Below are 17,816 nucleotides of genomic sequence, written 5' to 3'. Positions count from 1 at the left end.
GAGCAAGACCCTGTCTTAACAAACAAATAAAAAAATGAGTCATTCATTCTATGAACATGGAATTCATTTAATTAGGTCTTTAACATCTCTCAATAATATTTTGAAGCTTCTAATGTAGAGTTTTTGCATATCTTTTGTCCTGAGTATTTATGATCACCTGGAATTGTTTTTAAATTTTATTTTCAAATCATTTGTTGATAATATACAGAGATATAATGAATTTTTTATATTGACTTATGTCATACAACCTTGTAAAATTCACTTATTAGTTCTAGTAACTTTTTTGTAAATTCTTTGGGATTTTCTTGCTGTCTGTCAAGAAAAGACAGTTTTACTTTTTCGTTTCCAGTCTCTATCAATGACTTTATTTCTCTTTTTGGCTTCATAAAACTGGCTAGAACATCTAGTACAATGTTGAATAGAGGAGGTCAGAGTGAACATTCTTCACCTTATTCATGAAACTAGGGAGAAAGTAATCAGTATTTCATTGTCATATATGATGTTAATTGTATGCTTTTCAGAGATGCCCTTTTTCGGGTTCAGTAACGTCCCTTCTATTTCTAATTTGCTGAGAATTTGATCATAAATGGCTATTAAATTTTGGTATGTTTCCCTCCAGCTGTTTTCTCTAATTCATATTTTTGAACAAAAGTATAATCATGACATTTAAACAGTAGTCTTATTCTTTAAACTTAACATTGCATATGTTTTTTCACATGATAAAGTAATCTTTGAAAATATGTTTCTAATAGCTGAGTTGTATACATTTAACATATGCATGATAATTTATTTGACTAATCCTTTGTATACATTTATTCTGGTTGTTTCAATTTTTTGTTATCATGAACAAACCTGCAATAAGCAGTTTGCACAAATAAATATGGGTGCCATCTTTGATGATTTCCTTAGGATAAATTTTTAAGAGTGGAATAAAGGTGTGAAAAAATTTTAAGTTATTGTTTTTTTCACTATATTGCACATAAAAGTGCTTAAAATATGTGTAATAGACATTTAATCAATATCCACTGAATATGAATGCATATAATTACAAGGTTACTTAGAATATTTTAGAAGATGATAAAGGACTATCTTCCTCATCTGTCAAGCTGTGAAAATTAAATGACTCAGTACTGTGTCTGAACTTTTAATGGAAATACAAGTGTGTGCCATGGGAGCTATTCTTTTTTGTTGCATTATTGAAAACAAATAAAATTTACATACCATGTTATTCCTTTAAAAGGAATATTTCATTATTTTATTTACTCTCCATGACAACCAATCATCTAAGATATTTGTTATTATGTAACCCCCACTTTACAGACGAGGAGGTTGACACAAATTAGAATACTTAGCCAAACTTATAAACTTATTGTATTTTATTTTTTATTTTTATTTTTCATCTTTTTTTTTTTTTTAAGACAGAGTCTCACGGTGTTGCCCAGGCTGGAGTGCAGTGGTTTGATCTTGGCTCACTGCAACCTCCACCTTCCGGGTTCAAGTGATTCTCCTGCCTCAGCCTTCCAAGTAGCTGGGATTACAGGCACCCACCACCATTCCTGGCTTATTTTTGTATTTTTAGTAGAGAGAAGTTTTCACCTTGTTGGTCAGGCTGGTCTTGAACTCCTGTTGGTATGGTTTTCAAAAATCGATTGGCTGTAGATATGTGAATTAATTTCTGGGTTCTCTTTTCTGTTCCATTGGTCTTTGTGTCTGTTTTTATGCCAGTACCATATTGTTTTGGTTACCACGACTTTGTAGTATATTTTGAAGTCTGATAGTATAATGCCTCTAGGTTTGTTCTTTTTGCTCAGGATTGCTTTGACTATTTGGGGGTCTTAAAACATTTTAAGATTATTTTGGTCTATTTCTGTGAAGAATGTTATTGGTTTTTGTTTGTTTGTTTGTTTTGACAGAGTCTCACTCTGTCACCCAGGCAGGAGTGCAGTGGCACAATCTCAGCTCACTGCAGCCTCCACCTCCTGGGTTCAAATGATTCTTGTGCATCAGTCTCCTGCATAGCAGGGATTACAGGCATGCACCACACCTGGCTAGTTTTTTTTTTTTTAGAGGTGGGGTTTCACCATGTTGGCCAGGCTGGTCTTGAGCTCCTGGCTTCAAGTGATCCATCCACCTCGACCTCCCAAAGTGCTAGGATTATAGGTGTGAGCCACAGCACCCAGCCAGTATTTTGATGGGGATTGCATTGACTTTGGATTGCTTTGGGTAGTAACAAATCTTTTCTTCCAATCCATAGGTTGTCTCTTCACTCTGTTAATTGTTTTCTTGGCTGTGCAGAATCTTTTTGGTTTGATGCAATCCCATTAACAGATATATGCAAATATACTTAACATTACTAACTATTAGAGAAATTACAAATTAAAACCACAATATCAGCTCACACCTGTTATAACGGCTGTTATCAAAAAGGCAAAAGATAAATGTTGGCAAGGATGTAGAGAAAAGGGAACTTTGTGTACTACTGGTAGGAGTGTAAGTTAATACAGCCATTATGGAAAACAGTATAGAGGTTCCTCAAGAAACCAAAAATAGAACAGCCATATGATCTAGCAATTCTACTGTTGGGTATATATCCAAAAGATTTGAAATCAGCATGTTGAAAAGATGCCTGCACTCCCACGTTCATGGCAGCATTATTCACAATAGCTAAGATATGGATTCAACCACAGTGCCCATCAACAGATGAATGGATTGTAAAATGTGGCATATATACACAAGGAAATGCCATTCAGCTTTGAAAAAGAAAAGCATTCTGTCATTTGTGACAACATGGATGGACCTGGAGGACATTATGTTAAGTGAAATAAGCCATGCACAAAAAGACAAACACTGTATGATCTCACTTATATGTGAAATCTAAAACAATCAAACTCAATGAAACAGAGAGTAGAATGGTTGTTACCAGAAGCTGGGGGCTGGGGGAAATGGGGGGATGTTAGTCAAGAGGTACAAAGTTTCAGTTAGGAGGAATATGCTCATTGAGATCAATTGCACCATATGGTGACTACAGTCAACATATTGTGTACTTGAAAATTGCAAAGAGAGTAGATTTTAAGTATTTTTGTAACTGCCCAACAGGTTCACCTTGCCCGCTGCCTAGACAGAGCCAATTTATCAAGACAGGGGAATTGCAATAGCAAAAAAGTAATTCACACAGAGCTGGCCATGCAGGAGACCAGAGTTTTATTATTACTCAAATCAGTATCCCCAAGGGGGATCCAAATTTTTAAGGATAATTTGGTGTCTGGGGGCAGTGAGTTGGGAGTGCTGATTGGCTGGGTTGGAGATGAAGTCACAAGGAGTCGAAGCTGTCCTCTTGCGCTGAGTCAGTTCCTGGGTAGGGGCCACAAGATCAGATGAGCCAGTTTTTCAATCTGGGTGGCGCCAGCTGATTCATCAGGTGTGAGGTCTGCAAAATATCTCAAGCACTGGTCTTAGGTTTTACAATAGTGATTTTATCCCCAGGAGCAATGTGGGGAGTGCTCGGAATCTTGTAGCCTCCAGTAGCATGACTCCTAAACCATAATTTCTAATCTTTTGACTAATTTGCTAGTCCTACAAAGGCAATCTAGTCCCCACGCAAGAAAGAGGTTTGTTTTGGGAAAGGGCTGTTGCCATTTTTGTTTTAAACTATCAGCTAAGTTCCTCCCAAAGTTAGTTTGGCCTACGCTGAGGACTGAACAGGGACAGCTTGGAGGTTAGAGGCAAGATGGAGTTGGTTAGGTCAGATATCTTTCCCTGTCTCAGTTATAATTTTGCAATGGCATGTCATTTTCACCATTAAAAAAGTATTCGAAGTGCTGGATTTATTAATTCACTTGATTTAATCATCTCACATTGTATACATGTATCAGAACATCGTATCATACCCCATAAATACATACAATTATAATTTGTCAATTAATAATAAAAAGATAGTATTTTCCCAAAGTTGTTGCATTAATCAATACATAGTCCCATCAGCAATGTGTAACAGATCCTATGTCTCCATATCCTTACTAGGCATTGTCAGATGTATTACTTTTATATTCAGAAAAAGAAGAATGCTCCTCAAAGCAAACAAACAACAATAACAAAACTGCCTTGTCCTTCCTTCCCCTAGATTCTGGAAAAGATTTGGGGCACAGGAGGCGATATGTTAAAAAACGACTCCTCCACCAACAGCTTCTCAAAACTCTCCAGTTCTAGACAGCCTCTCCTAGCAATGGAGTGGAAACAGTGTGGGGGCGTGAGAAGGTAGAGAAACTGCAGAATTTCGTGTCATGGGGACTCTTTCCAGCAGATGGTGAAATTATACTGCAGGTCTGAATTAGAAACACCTCTCTCTCTCTCTCTCTCTCTCTCTCTCTGTCTCTCTCCCTCCCTCCCTCCCTCCGCCTCCCACCCTCCAGAAATACAAACACTGGACCAGCCAATTTTTATTCTGTGCAATATGTGCTCAGGCTATTCTCTTTGTAACCCTCTTTGCAAGTATCTGAGATCTGACCTGCTTATCTTTCTTTTTTACTTGACTGTGGGATAAGAACCTGCTGTTTACACTAAGTGGGGTGTGGAGCTCTCTACACAAGCCCTGCTGAGAAAAAGAAATTCAGTCTTAACAATTCCAATTGGAAAGCCTGTTTCAACAATGGCGCCTCGCTTGCCTCTCCTTTCAAAACTGAGCCCTAGTTTTTATCACTTTGCAGTAGCCTCGGACACAATACAGAGCACCAGATGGACATGAGGATGTGAGATTTTGCTCATCGATTCTGAAAAGGGTAGGCAGCCCTTTTAAAAATGTACAGAAAAACAACGAGGAACAGTGCTGATAAGTTTGAAGGCCAAATTGACTCTCAGCCCAGCCCCAGATTTATCATTCAGCCCAGAGTGTGGGCCCCCAGAGGCCGAGCTCCAGGTAAGTCAGTTCTCCAGGGGAGAGTGTTTTAAATGAGGCTTGGCGGGGTTCTCTCAGAGCTCTGGACAAAGTGGGAAACTCAGGGAGGCAGTGATCATTCCATCCTATTTTAGATGGAAATAGAGTAGTTTCAATAAAATTGGTTTCCAAATCAATTTTCTTTTGAAGAAATAATACTGTTTTAAAGGAAGTTTGGAAACCAGTAATAGTACTTTGAACCTTAATGGGAGAAAAGGTTAGAGGGTAAATCTGAAATATCTTTGGGACAGCAGAGCTGAGTAGAACGAAGTTAGATGTGGATTCTGTGTTGCCGAGAGCCAGGTCCACATGATTTCAAAAGCAACTAAATGAGAAAATAAGGCTTGCATCTTCGGGTAAAAAGTAAGAAGCCAAAACCCAATACTCTTGTTCCAATACGATGTAAGAGTAATGAGGGGAAGAACGGTGCCACTTTTGTTCACCATTCTATTCTCATGCCTAGAAGACTGCCTGGCACACAGTGAGTGTTAAAAAAAGGTTTGATAAACAAAGAAAAAGGGGGATGAAGGGAGACATACCATGTGGGCAGGACTAGGAGTTTCTTTACAAAATACTTTTGAGACTTTTCCCAAAAATAACCACACACACACAGACACACACACAGACACACACACACAGACATGCACACACACACACACACACACAAAGGAAATTCCTGTTTTTCACCAGAGAGCATAATGAAGAAAAATTCAGAGTAATAGTTAGCAAACATTTATCTCATCTACAGAAAAATTCTAACAACATACTTGTAACATATCACATTTAAATGGCATAGGTTTCTTTGAACCCTTCAGTGAACATTGATGGTGGAATGAATCTATGAAATAGAATGAGCTCACCTGCTGCCTAGAGTTGTAAACAGACTAATTACATTTTTAGGAACATATGCCAAAAAATGATTTCGGTTTAGCAGTAATTCATCCTAAGTCATTGTATCTGAAGGTGGAGAGGGAAAAGCTTTGCTTTTGCTCTCTGACCATGGAGAGGACTAGCTTTTCTGCCTTCAAAAGCAAGAAGGGTTGGGTCGATGGAAATACAGCATTCTTTGCAAAGATCAAAAAGGGACTGTAAATCATTAGCATACATTTTGAACAAAAGGCACAAAACATGCTCTATTTCGCACTCCTCTGTGACTCCCTCCGAAAAATTATGTATATTTTTAAGAAAACGATACTTAACTGACCCCAAATCTGAAGACAGTATAAAATGCTGGTCCATTTATAAAGCAGGGACAGTTATTGATTGAGCTTTTATTTTGAACATTAGCAGCTAAATCCAAAATTGGCTTTAATCCACAGAATGAAAGGTTGAGAAAAGCTCAACACAGGACAACAGGTGATCTTGCTGCTTATTCATGAGAGATGCCTGCACAAGTTGATAAAGAGTTTTCCAGAGCTGGGCATGGTGGCTCACACCTGTAATCCCAGCACTTTGGGAGGATGAGGTGGGTGGATCACTTGAGATCAGGAGTTCAAGACCAGCCTGGCCAACATGGTGAAACCCCATCTCTACTAAAAATATAAAACTTAGCTGGGTGTGGTGGCGTGTGCCTGTAATTCCAGCTACTTGGGAGGCTGAGGCAGGAGAATCACTTGAACCTGGGAGGCGGAGGTTGCAGTGAGCCAGCATGGAGCCACTGGACTCCAGCTTGGGCAACAGAGAGAGATTCTGTCTCAAAACAAGAGAAACTATCATTGCACCACGGGCCTGGAACGTAACTGAGGACCACTGAATTCTCAAGCAGAGCAGCTTTGGAAACCTCAGGTTGGCCCTTATCAAGAAGGAAATGAGCATAGCATTTAGTTACATATCCAGCAAACTGATAAGGCAAGAATTTGAAGGAGATAGACTACATTTACCACAATTTCTGATGAGCTCAAAGTGGTGAGCAAATTGCCTGGGACCCCTACCAGTCAGAGTAGACCACAAACAGATCTTCAGGGAAGAGGTCTTCATTAGGTGATTAATTTTTTTTTTTTTTTTTTTTTGAGACGGAGTCTCGCTCTGTCGCCCAGGCTAGAGTGCAGTGGCCGGATCTCAGCTCACTGCAAGCTCCGCCTCCCGGGTTTAGGCCATTCTCCTGCCTCAGCCTCCCCAGTAGCTGGGACTACAGGCGCCTGCCACCTCACCCGGCTAGTTTTTTTGTATTTTTTTTAGTAGAGACGGGGTTTCACCGTGTTAGCCAGGATGGTCTCGATCTCCTGACCTCGTGATCCGCCCGTCTCGGCCTCCCAAAGTGCTGGGATTACAGGCTTGAGCCACCGAGGCCGGCTGGTGATTAATTTTTTTGAGGCATTAAATTACACTCAATGAGAAGACATGACCAGAATCCAAGCAGACAGGAACCTGTGATCTACACACATTTGTTCTGTGAAAGTTGTCAGAAACAAAATGGAGTCACTAATATTTTTTTTTAAATCCCGACTAATAGGGCCAGGAAAGGCAATGAAGAGAGAATTCTCATGCTTGTGTGCTTAGTGACAAAAACTATCACAAAAGACTGCAAAGTGCACAACATTGCACAAAGGCTGTCACAGCCCTACACAAAACGTACTTGTGCCAGGGAATCTGCCCAACAATGGCCTGTCCAAATTCAGATTGGTGTCGCCCTTGTTGTTGATCTTTGTAGCCAAGATCTCAAAACAATTACATTAATCGTCCTTGTTTTTCCCTTTAAAATGTTTGTCTTGCTTTACCTCTCTGAGTATGCACATAGTTTACTAGGGCATACATATTCCCTTTGCAGTGCCTTACTCATGAATAAGCATCTTTTTCTTTTGGAGAGCCTTTCTCTGTTTGTCATTTAGGTTGACATAAATGGTGTCAGAAAACGGGACCTGAAGAAAGCTCGCTCTAAGAAGAATCAACGGTTCTTGACTTCGGCGTGCGGTCCTCTTTGAGCCCTCTGAGATCCCTGCCTCAGCGGCTGGCCTTTTCGGCCCTGGAGTCTTCTCTGAGGCTGAGCTTTCCTCTTTCCGTCAGGCATTTTTGATATTATTTGGGATCTGGTTTGGTTATAAGGCTGCCTTAAATGAAGGATCTTACATCTCTTCTGGGATGATAAAAGACTATATGTCTTTTCTGTAAGTCCTTTCCGGTATAAAAACAAGTGTCTTTCTGTTTGAGTGCTCTGATTTCTACAGAATTTGCAGTCTGTCTCTGAGACTTTTTTTTTTTTTTTTTCCTGGCGAGTTCTCTTTTGGTCTGCGTGCCTAATATTTTATTTGATTAATATGCCTGATAATTTAAATGGTGGTGGCTACCCTAATGGCTTTCAATTAGTCATCCTGCATCCACCATTGAGGATTTTTTGCTTTTTTGTTTTTTTGTTTTGTTTTGTTTTGCTTTGCTCTCGGAAGATTTTCAGAAACAAGCAAGGGGAAAGAGCCAAATCAGGTGCATGTCGCCAAAATAAAACTAAGATAAAAGCGTTCGCAAACATTTTCATCTAGGCATATTAATCCTAGAGAAGACTCCAGGGCCAAAAAGGCAAGCCGCTGAGGCAGGAATCTCAGAGGGCTTTACAGAAGTATTGTGTGTGTGTGTGTGTGTGTATAAGATTGTGATGGCCTTTGTGCAAGGTTGTGATTTTTGCAGGGTCTTTTGTGATAGTTTTTGTTATCAGGCACACAAGCATGCAAACCTGCTCTTCAGAGCCTTTTCCAACCCTATTTGCCAAATGTTTTTTTTTTTAATACTACCGATTCCATTTTGATTCTGACAACTTTCACATTTCCCACCTTTGATCAAGATCTTTCTCTGAGAGCATCACTGATTATCCTGTAGTTGGATTTGACGACCCTTGGTCCCAGTTGCTGGTCTCATCCCACCTTGTGGGGAGTGAATGGCGGCTAAGAGTCAGTGCCAGAACCCTTTCAGCCACATTTGAACAATAAGGGAGATTGAACGAAAGTGGTTCTCATGCTAATTCTACCTGGAGTCTATTATTAAGTTCAATTTTGTCTGTTCCATAGTCTTTTGATACCATGTCAAAGTGCTGGGCTAGCATTCTCCTATTAGGGTTGTGTTTCTGCAAAAATTTTAATAAGTAACAGGTACAAAGTTTTGGTTTTGTTTTGAGATGGGGTCTCACTCTGTCACCCAGGTTGGAGTACAGTAGTGTGATCTGGGGTCACTGCAACATCTGCCTCCCAGGCTCAAGCAGTCCTCCCACCTCAGCCCTGGAGGAGCTGGGGCCACAGGACTTGCAGATACAAAGTTTAAAAAGGGAAAATACAAAGTAAAAATATCAAGGCTTCAGTGAGCCATGACCCATGGTGCCACCACACTCCAGCCTGGGTGACAGTGTGAGACCCTGTCTCAGACAAAAACAACAACAGCAACAACAAAGTAAAAATAATAGTAGTATGAAAATCCCAGTTTAAGTCATGGTTTTGAGCCATACACTGAGGCTTAAAGATAAACAATTGAAGACATCAAATGATGAGAAAGAATTAAGTGAGAGCTGTTATTACCATGTGGCCTGTTTTCCTACTTAACCAATGGATATTGAAGGATCTCTTAGTCAAGTTTCCAGCAGGAGCTACCGATTATGAAATTTCAATTACATTTTTATCTTGCCAAGTGAAAGAGTAAGCATTAAAAGGGGTAAGAGTCTCATGATGTGGAGTCTTTTGATGTCTTCAGAAATGCATGAAAACATCAGCTCTCCTGGTTTGCAGTCTGAACGTCTCTGGTCGTGACATTAGGCAGCATGATGGACTTCTTATTTGGCCAATACATCAGGTATGAGACTTGTTGCTTTCTATCTTATTTCACTAATATTAAAGAAAAAAAAAAACACTTGACAAATAGGGTTAGGGAAGGCTGTGAAGAGCGGGTTCGCTTGCTTGTGTACCTGATAAAAAAATATCACAAAAGACTGCAAAAACCACAACCTTGCACAAAGGCCACACAATCTTACACGCACACACACACAAATACTTCTGTAAAGACATCTGCCCAAAATTGCTTGTCCAACATTGTACTGACATCACCCTTTCTATTGATCTTTGCAGCAAGGATAATTTTCTCCAAACAATTGTGTAACCCATCTCATTTTTCCTTTAAAAACTTTTGTCTTTCTTTACCTCTCTTAGTATGCATGTAGTTTACTATGGCACACATATTTCCATTGCAATGCCTTACTCCTGAATAAATATCATTTTTATTTTAGAGAGCCCCTCTTCTGTTTGTTATTTAGGTTGTCAAGTGCTGAGATTGAAGAGCTGACAAAAGAAAGATGTTGTTCTGAATTTGAACTTTCGAGTTCATATTCAACCAATTCAGGCCTGGTTACGTATGTCCCAAAACCTTACCTCACTCACTGTTGTAATGGCCAAACCATGAGTCTCCCATAAAGAATGGAGTCTTTTGGATCCAGTAAGTAGTTTATATAAGATTTGAAGCTGATAAATCCAAAAGTGACCTCTTCCAAAATCTATTAATCCATGGCCTCTGAAGCTTAGCCAAAGTCTTTGTTACTATTACTTCCCCTACCAGGAACACATGGGTACAGCCTACATCGACCCAGACATGAAATAGATAGAACTACTCATTCATTCCACACACATTTGTGAGTTATATCCCAGGCACTTTTCGAGGTCCTGGGGAAACAACAATGAACAAAGAAAAGTTCTAGACCCCAAATAGCCCGTCTTCCAATTTTAATCAACAATTAATTGATAGAGGCTAGAGAGAAGCTGAATGGGATCAGAAATGGTGCTTTAAAATATACTCATTCAGCAAAAAATCACCCAGAAGGTTAGATAGTCTCTTTGGCATCTCATCTCAACCACTCAATCCCAGTTATGGCCACAAATAGGCCTAGCACAACTATAACAAGGCTTAAAGGGAAGGGGCCGTTATTTATCTGAACCTACATCTTTATCTGAGATAAAGATGGATTAATTATAATATAATGCTGACACCAACTGTAGTGACAAAGTTTCCCCCAGAGAGTCCCCCATTTGCAGGTACTGTTTATTAATAGATTTTCTATGGAGGAGGGATTTTAGCTGTAAAATTTGCAAATAAGACATTTCCCAGGAAGTGTTTCAGATTGGAAGTGAGTTACAGATGAATCTTCAAAACATCAGTATTTGTTGATGGGAAGATTGATGAAAGCCCCAACTCAGAGCAGCAGCAGCCAGAGAGGTAGCAGGGAAACCAGCAAGAGCCTGTGTTTTAGAGAAAAGTTTCCAGCAGTTAGTGTCTAACTGTGCGTGTGGAATAGTTCTCTAAACTAAAACTGAGAAAGTATTCTTTGGGCGTTGGCCAGTAGGAGTTCACTGGTGACATAGGAAAGAATAGTTTCAGCCAAGAGCTGGAAGGAATGATGCCAACACTGTCTTTGTAATGGTGGATTTCTAAGTCCCCAAATGGAAGTTGATGATAATCTACAGTTCTCCTTTGTGAAATGTCTCAGCAACTTGAAAGAAAGAATCTCTATATAAATCTAGCACTCTGTTGTTGCTTAGTCACTGTCAACCTGTTTTATTTTGGTGGCTTGAGTTACCTTAATGTTTCCTCATTATAAATAGATAAGTTCAACTGACATCAAGATCTTCGACTGCAGTAGGCTTCTGGGGTGGGGGTGGGGGGGATCTGGAAGCACTCCCATTTAGCACCATACTAAGACGTAGCACATGCCCCATCCCCTGTCAGACCTCTGACTCCCCAGAATCCCCAGAACAATAATAGGCTTTACTTTGTGATTCCTCTGGTGACACATTTATTTTAATTCTTCTGGCAGAGCTGGAGACTTGCAGGATGAATTCACTCTGACATTGTTTTCTAATTAGGTGTCTTGACACAGCAGGCATTCCAGTCTCCAGCATTTCTTTTGTTTCTCTGCTGTGCCAGAAAGCTGTCTGCTTTTTAGCTGCCTGATCTTTCAGAAATGTTACCTGCCCTGTAAAATGAGATAACACATGGAAGGCACCTGGCCCAGTCCGTGGCACCTGAGAGATCCCTGAGAAGTGTTCATTCCATTGCCCTGTTTCCTCTCTCCGCCTTCATACCTTCTGGTGCTTTTAGTGAACCTCAAAGATAAAAATATTACCATTGTAAGGTTTACATTTTTCTTCATCCCAAAATAGACCTCAGTAACTCTATAAGCAGATACTATATGTATTCCACATTTCATTTCCTCTTATTCTCACAGGGTACCTTACAAGTTAGAAATTTTTATTCTCTCTGCTTTTTGGAGAAAGAAACCTTAACTTTTCTCAAGTAACCGAGGTGGCAGAGTGGGTCAGTAAGGAACGTGGGACAAGAACCCCCATGCGCCTCTCTCCAAAAATCTTCATTCTCAACCCCTGCACCAGACTGTCTTCCACACACGGGCTCTGAGCGGCCAGCACTGTATCTGGAGAAGCCACCACCCTGTCCGGTCCTCCAGACAGAACGGAAGTGTGCCTGACCCCAGCTGTAAGCACCCGCCCTCTGTGGCCCCGAGAGAATCCAGTCTCAGGGCTTGGCCCTTCCCCATCCCCTCCTCTGGGCAGCCCGCGTTGAGTCCCATCTGGAATGTGGAGGAAGAAGGCCCTGTAGCAAACGCACATCTCGACCCCCTCCCTCCCTGCCAGGCCTCCCTCGCCAACTCCATGCCCAATTTCAGTCCTGAGGGGCGAGAACAGCAGGTGCTGGGGCCGCCCTCGCCCTTGGTGTTCTGGGAGCCCATTGTCTAATTTTGCTCGGGCCTGGCCTGCTTCCTTTTTAGTTCTGGGCATGTGGGCAGAGTACAAGCTAATTGGCAGGGCTGTTCCAAATCCTGAAGAACGCGGGCGCTGCCTGCTCGCCAGCGGGAGGGCCGTATGCCCAGCTTGCGCCCTGACATTTTCCGAGGCCTGGGCGAGGCCACCTGCCTGACGAAGGCTTACCAGGGAAAATCAGGTCCTGACAGCCTGACAGGGACAACCGCCCAGACGAGGGAGATTCATCTGCTCGCGATGCCTGGTCAGCAAGGAGGAGACTCGACTTAGGACGAGGAAGGGGCCTTGAAGGCACAGAGGATCCTCCAGCCCCCGGCCAGGGAGAAGCCACGAGGACCCCCAGGTTGCTGGGCGATGATAAGGGGAAGAGGAGACCACCCCCAGCTCCGCAGCGAGCGCCCTCACTTTGGGGAGACAGAGGCGTCGATCCCTCCTGCGGACGGCTGGGGGCGCTGCGCTTCAACCGAAGGCAGAGATCCTGGACCCGGGCGAGACAACCCCTCCCGGAGGAGAGGAACTCTTGAGGGGGTAAAAGAGCTCTGCAGAGTGTAGAGGAGCCGGACTTTGCAGCCAGGTACCTCTGTGCAAGTCTCAGCTGTGCCTCTGAAGTAGCTAGCGGTTACCCAGCGCTGTGCTAAGGTCTTGTCATCACTGTGTCATTGAAGGCTCACAGCCACCCTTTAAGGAAAACGATCTTGTGGTCATTATTTTATAAGAAATGGAAGCTCAGTGCCACCCCTACCCCACGGACACATTGCCAGAGAGCGGTGGCGTGTCTGGCCTGGAACTTAATGATTTCTGTCGGACAGAAGTCCATGCTCTTAACCATTAAGCCTCCCATACAAAGATACTTCGTGCGGGGACATGAGATAGAGCCTCATAGCACTGAAACCACAGAGGACGAGTTTCTTAGCTTTGTCATCTCTGAAATGGGAATAATAATATTACTCCCATCTTGCAAGGCTTTGGGGAAGATGAGAGAGAATGTGAAAAGGTCTATGGGAGAGGTCCTTGTGGGTGAAGGTGTGGGGGGAGTCCCCAGCCCCTCCGCGGACACTCAGAGGGATGTGGGAGGACTGTGGAGCCTATGCTTATTGATGCTGTTTCTTTTCAATCAAACCTCTGTCAGAAACAATGCATGACATCAAAATGGAGGAGATGTCGAGTTTGAACGGTGAGGTCATAGATTTTGTTTTTATTTTTATATTTTTCAAATAAAAATAATATGCATAATGTTTTCTCATCATAATTGTAATATGTGATGATGTATCAATTATGGAAAATACAGAAACTGTAAAAGAGGAAGTGAGGAAAACCTTTGCTTCTCACTGTTCACAGTTAACTGCTGTTCAAAATTATAGGTAACAACTCTGGAGGCTGAGGTGGGAGGACTGCTTGAGCCCAAGAGATCGAGGCTTAGGTGAACTATGATTGCACCACTGCACTCCAGCCTGGGTGACCAGCAAGATCCTGTCTCTAAAAAAAAATAATAATAATTAAAACTTAAAAATATTTAATTAAAAATTATAATTAACAATAATTTATTGCATATTTCAAAACAACTACAAGGGAAGAATTATAATGTTCATGACACAAAAAAAGATAAATGTTTGAGGTGGTAGATATCCCAATTACCTTGACTTGATCCTTACACATTGTATACATGTATCAAAATATCAAATATATATAACCATGATATATCAATTAAAACATACTAAAAAAAGAGATAACTACTCATTTTTCCTTTACTTACAGTGTTTCATTAATACATTTACTGTTTTACAGAATTGGTATCACATTGTAGGTTACTATACTATACTCCATTTTAAAAATGTAATATTTCACAAACATTTTACCATGACATGAAATAATCTTAACACATATAAGAATTAATGGTTGCTTTCCAATTTTCTTTGCAAAGTGGTTCATTACTTTTGTCATGGGAAAATAAATTTATGCTTGAAAGAACTTTATTGTGTTTAAAAAAAATACTTGTAAGAGGGGTGCACTGCTTTGCCCAACAGTGCAGTGTGTTATGTCTAGTGCAGGTCTGATGAAAGGTGATAAACCTCCAGTAGTAACCATGGTATGTGAAATGGAGATAAAGATGGTTGATTTTGTAGGGATTAAATGAGATCAGATAGGCAATGTGTCTCTAAGACAGTGTGGGCCATGGCGAATGCTGTCATGACAAAATTATGTTAGTCAAGGACAATGCTAGGAGAATAAGATGGGTGCTGTTTGGGAGTGACCTGGAGAATTGGAGGATAGCCACGCCGTGGTTGCTGAAGCCAGCTCCTATAGGATATCAAAAGCCAATGTTAAATACGCAGGAACTTTACAAGCTTGTTGTAAAAGGCTGTGAAATTTCACTGGTAGCTTGAAATCTGTTATGGTGTGAGCATTTACACCACCGAAATTGGAAATCAGCAAATGCTATATTATTCTCTGTGTGTGTATGTACTTTTCAGAGAGCTGATTTTACCAGCACACCACTAGCAGGGAAAATTCAAGGGCTTTGCTGATTCTCAAAGTGATGGAGCCTGCAGGAAATGCTTGTGAGGGCTTGTAAAGCATTAGTAGATTTTGTTGAGATGGTGTGTGATAAACATGAGCTGAAATCTTGAGTCTGATTGCTCTTGCGCTAAATGGAGGAAGGAATAGGGAAGCATAAGCTTTGGGGAACCCAAAAGGGCAAACCAGGGGAGTTCTTGTTTATGCTCCAAAAACAGAAATAACTGGATTAGAGGATAAGACTGCAGGAGATGGGAAGCCTTGTCTCTTGGAGTGACAAAGACCTATTAGTAAATGGGAAGCTCAGGGCTGAAGAGACATTCTTGGCCAAGAGAAACTTGTGGGAAGGAGTTTAATTGATGAACAAACGCAGCAGTCTCTTTTGCCATAGAAGGCAGGTGGCAAGGATCAGAGTCAGAGTGTCCATGCGCTAGAAGGGTTCACAGATCACTGGTCCATCTTATTCATCTGACCCTGTCACTTACTTCTGAGATCCCCCACCCCCACCTCCAGGTGCTCAGGTGCAGGCTATAGTCTTCCTCTCCCACTTCTCTGTTCTGCCAGCATACCACTGCTTCTGTGTCCTTTGCCCTTGCAGTTTGGGTTTTCCAAAGGCAGAAGCAAGGACAGCATTCTTCAAGAGGACTTCATGGTGTTTTAGAGATCAACACCTTGGAAAGGAAGAAAAGAAAAAGAATAGGGCTTGGGAAGAGAGCTTCAGTGCAGACCCAATAAAGCTTCTGGCAACCAGGTGAACAATCTCTGGAGAGACCATTGCCCTTCCAATGTTCTGTGCCACCTGGGCCAGGATTTTATAAGCTGCTTTGCTCAGTCCCCATATGAGAGCTGCCCAGGAAGGGAATGTCAGGGGCAAGGAGACTGCCTGCAGTTGAGGCAGACCCTGGAGGGATAGAGGCAGAGGACTAACTGCACTCCCGCAGTGGTCTGCTTTTGGGGAGGTGGCGTGGCAGAGAACACACAGCTTTCTCCCTCTTTCCCAGCGAGGGAGCAGCCTCCTTCACTACCCTCAGTATTGCTACACTACCCTCAGTATTACCCTCAGAATTTTCTGCAGGGCTGGGAACATCAAAAAGGAAGTAGGACACAGTAGAGGAGAGGTCATAACTAATGTTAGAGGCAGCCACTGTCAGGGCTCACAGGTCCAGGCGGGCCTGTCCTTGGCCTCTGCAAAGGGTTTTGGGGCCAGGCTCCACTGGCTGGGCCTGCTCACCCCTGCATCATGACTTCCTGTCCAGACCCAACTGCCCAAGGTCAGGAGAGAAGAAAATGCTCTCTGCCTCAGCCCAACTCAGGGCCTGGCTTCCCAGGCTCCATTTCTTGTACTAGGATATGCCCTCTCTCAGCAGTCTTCAAAGTGGGAATGACTGTCTCCTTCTTGGGGAATGCCATTTTACACCCACAGGTGGGGAGGGGGCGGGACAGCCACCTCATGCTGTTTTCTCCTCAGCAGATTCTGGGTGGCCTAATCTTACAAAATAGTTTAGACTGAGCTGCCCAGGCCAATCCATTTCTTTCTAACTGTGTCATACATGGGATTTGGTCCTGTAGCACTTCTTTCCAGCTCTCTACATCTTGCAAATTATGCTTTAAAAATCCTCATCAGTTTGTTACTGGGTGCATTCTAAATCATTCAGAAAAGGAAAACATTTCTCCTATTTTTCTCTTTCCCTCCATCTTCACCATGAAACAAACATGAAATGCTCCAGACAGAAGAAAACATAACCTAGTCTACAGAAATCTGAGCTCTGGCACAAGCAGACACGTGTTAGCATCACCCTGCAGAACACTCAGCTTCTGAGGCAAAAATATTTCTTTTGGGAGAAGGATGATTTTACTATGTTTTTTCTGAATAAACTTTATGAAACCACAAGTTTTCTTCATATGGTTTTCCCAGAATAAAAGGACAGTCTACCAAAAGTGAATTTGAATTTCAGTCTTTTCAGGAAACAGTGGCTTGCATTTTAAAATCACTGTTTTCTTCAGCTTTTAGTCAATTAATTAAAAAACAAATTAGGAAGAAAATTCTAGCTACAGGATTCCATAAGAGATACACATAACTTTGAAAATAAGAAAAAAATTCCCTGTGAATAAATTGAGAATAACTCGAATGGGAAAGCCTTAAAAAGTTTAAAACAGAAGAAAACTATCAACCAAGCATACTAATACATAATATTGCAAAAATGTTTAAGAAAGAATGAGCAAAGAGAACAATGTATCATAATAATAATAATGTTTGACCAAGGAGGGCTTATCCTAAAAATACAAGAATAACAAGAATATAAGAATGGTTCAATATTAACAAATATATTAATGTAATTCATTATATCAATATATTAAAGCACATTATTAGTCAAAAAACTAAGTAAAGATATAAATAGAAAAATATGAAAATATGATAAAGATGAACAAATATCAATAGCAAACATCATTATAAATAATGAAATGAGAATACCATTTTCATTAAAATCAAGAACAGAAAAGACATGCTTATTATCCCCAAAATTCAACATTAGTTAATTCCACTAAATGCAAGAAGGCAAAAAATTGAAATATTTTGTATAAATATTGAAAAAGAAGAGGTGAAATATCATACTTTAGTAATGTAATTTTATACC

General features: G+C 41.2%; 1 long non-coding RNA gene across 1 annotated transcript; it reads left to right on the top strand.

The window, feature by feature from the left end:
* The first annotated feature begins 10,924 nt into the window (after positions 1 to 10,924).
* Positions 10,925 to 14,162, top strand: LOC144340788 (uncharacterized). Its single transcript, XR_013417102.1, has 3 exons — positions 10,925 to 13,240; positions 13,796 to 13,840; positions 14,028 to 14,162. It is a non-coding gene; the product is annotated as an uncharacterized LOC144340788 (long non-coding RNA).
* The last annotated feature ends 3,654 nt before the right edge of the window (positions 14,163 to 17,816 follow it).

This window comes from Macaca mulatta, chromosome 1 (genome assembly GCF_049350105.2).
Source record: "Macaca mulatta isolate MMU2019108-1 chromosome 1, T2T-MMU8v2.0, whole genome shotgun sequence".
NCBI lineage: Eukaryota > Metazoa > Chordata > Mammalia > Primates > Cercopithecidae > Macaca > Macaca mulatta.
The sequence above is the reverse complement of the archived record's forward strand: the minus strand, read 5'-3'. Positions and strand labels throughout refer to the sequence as shown.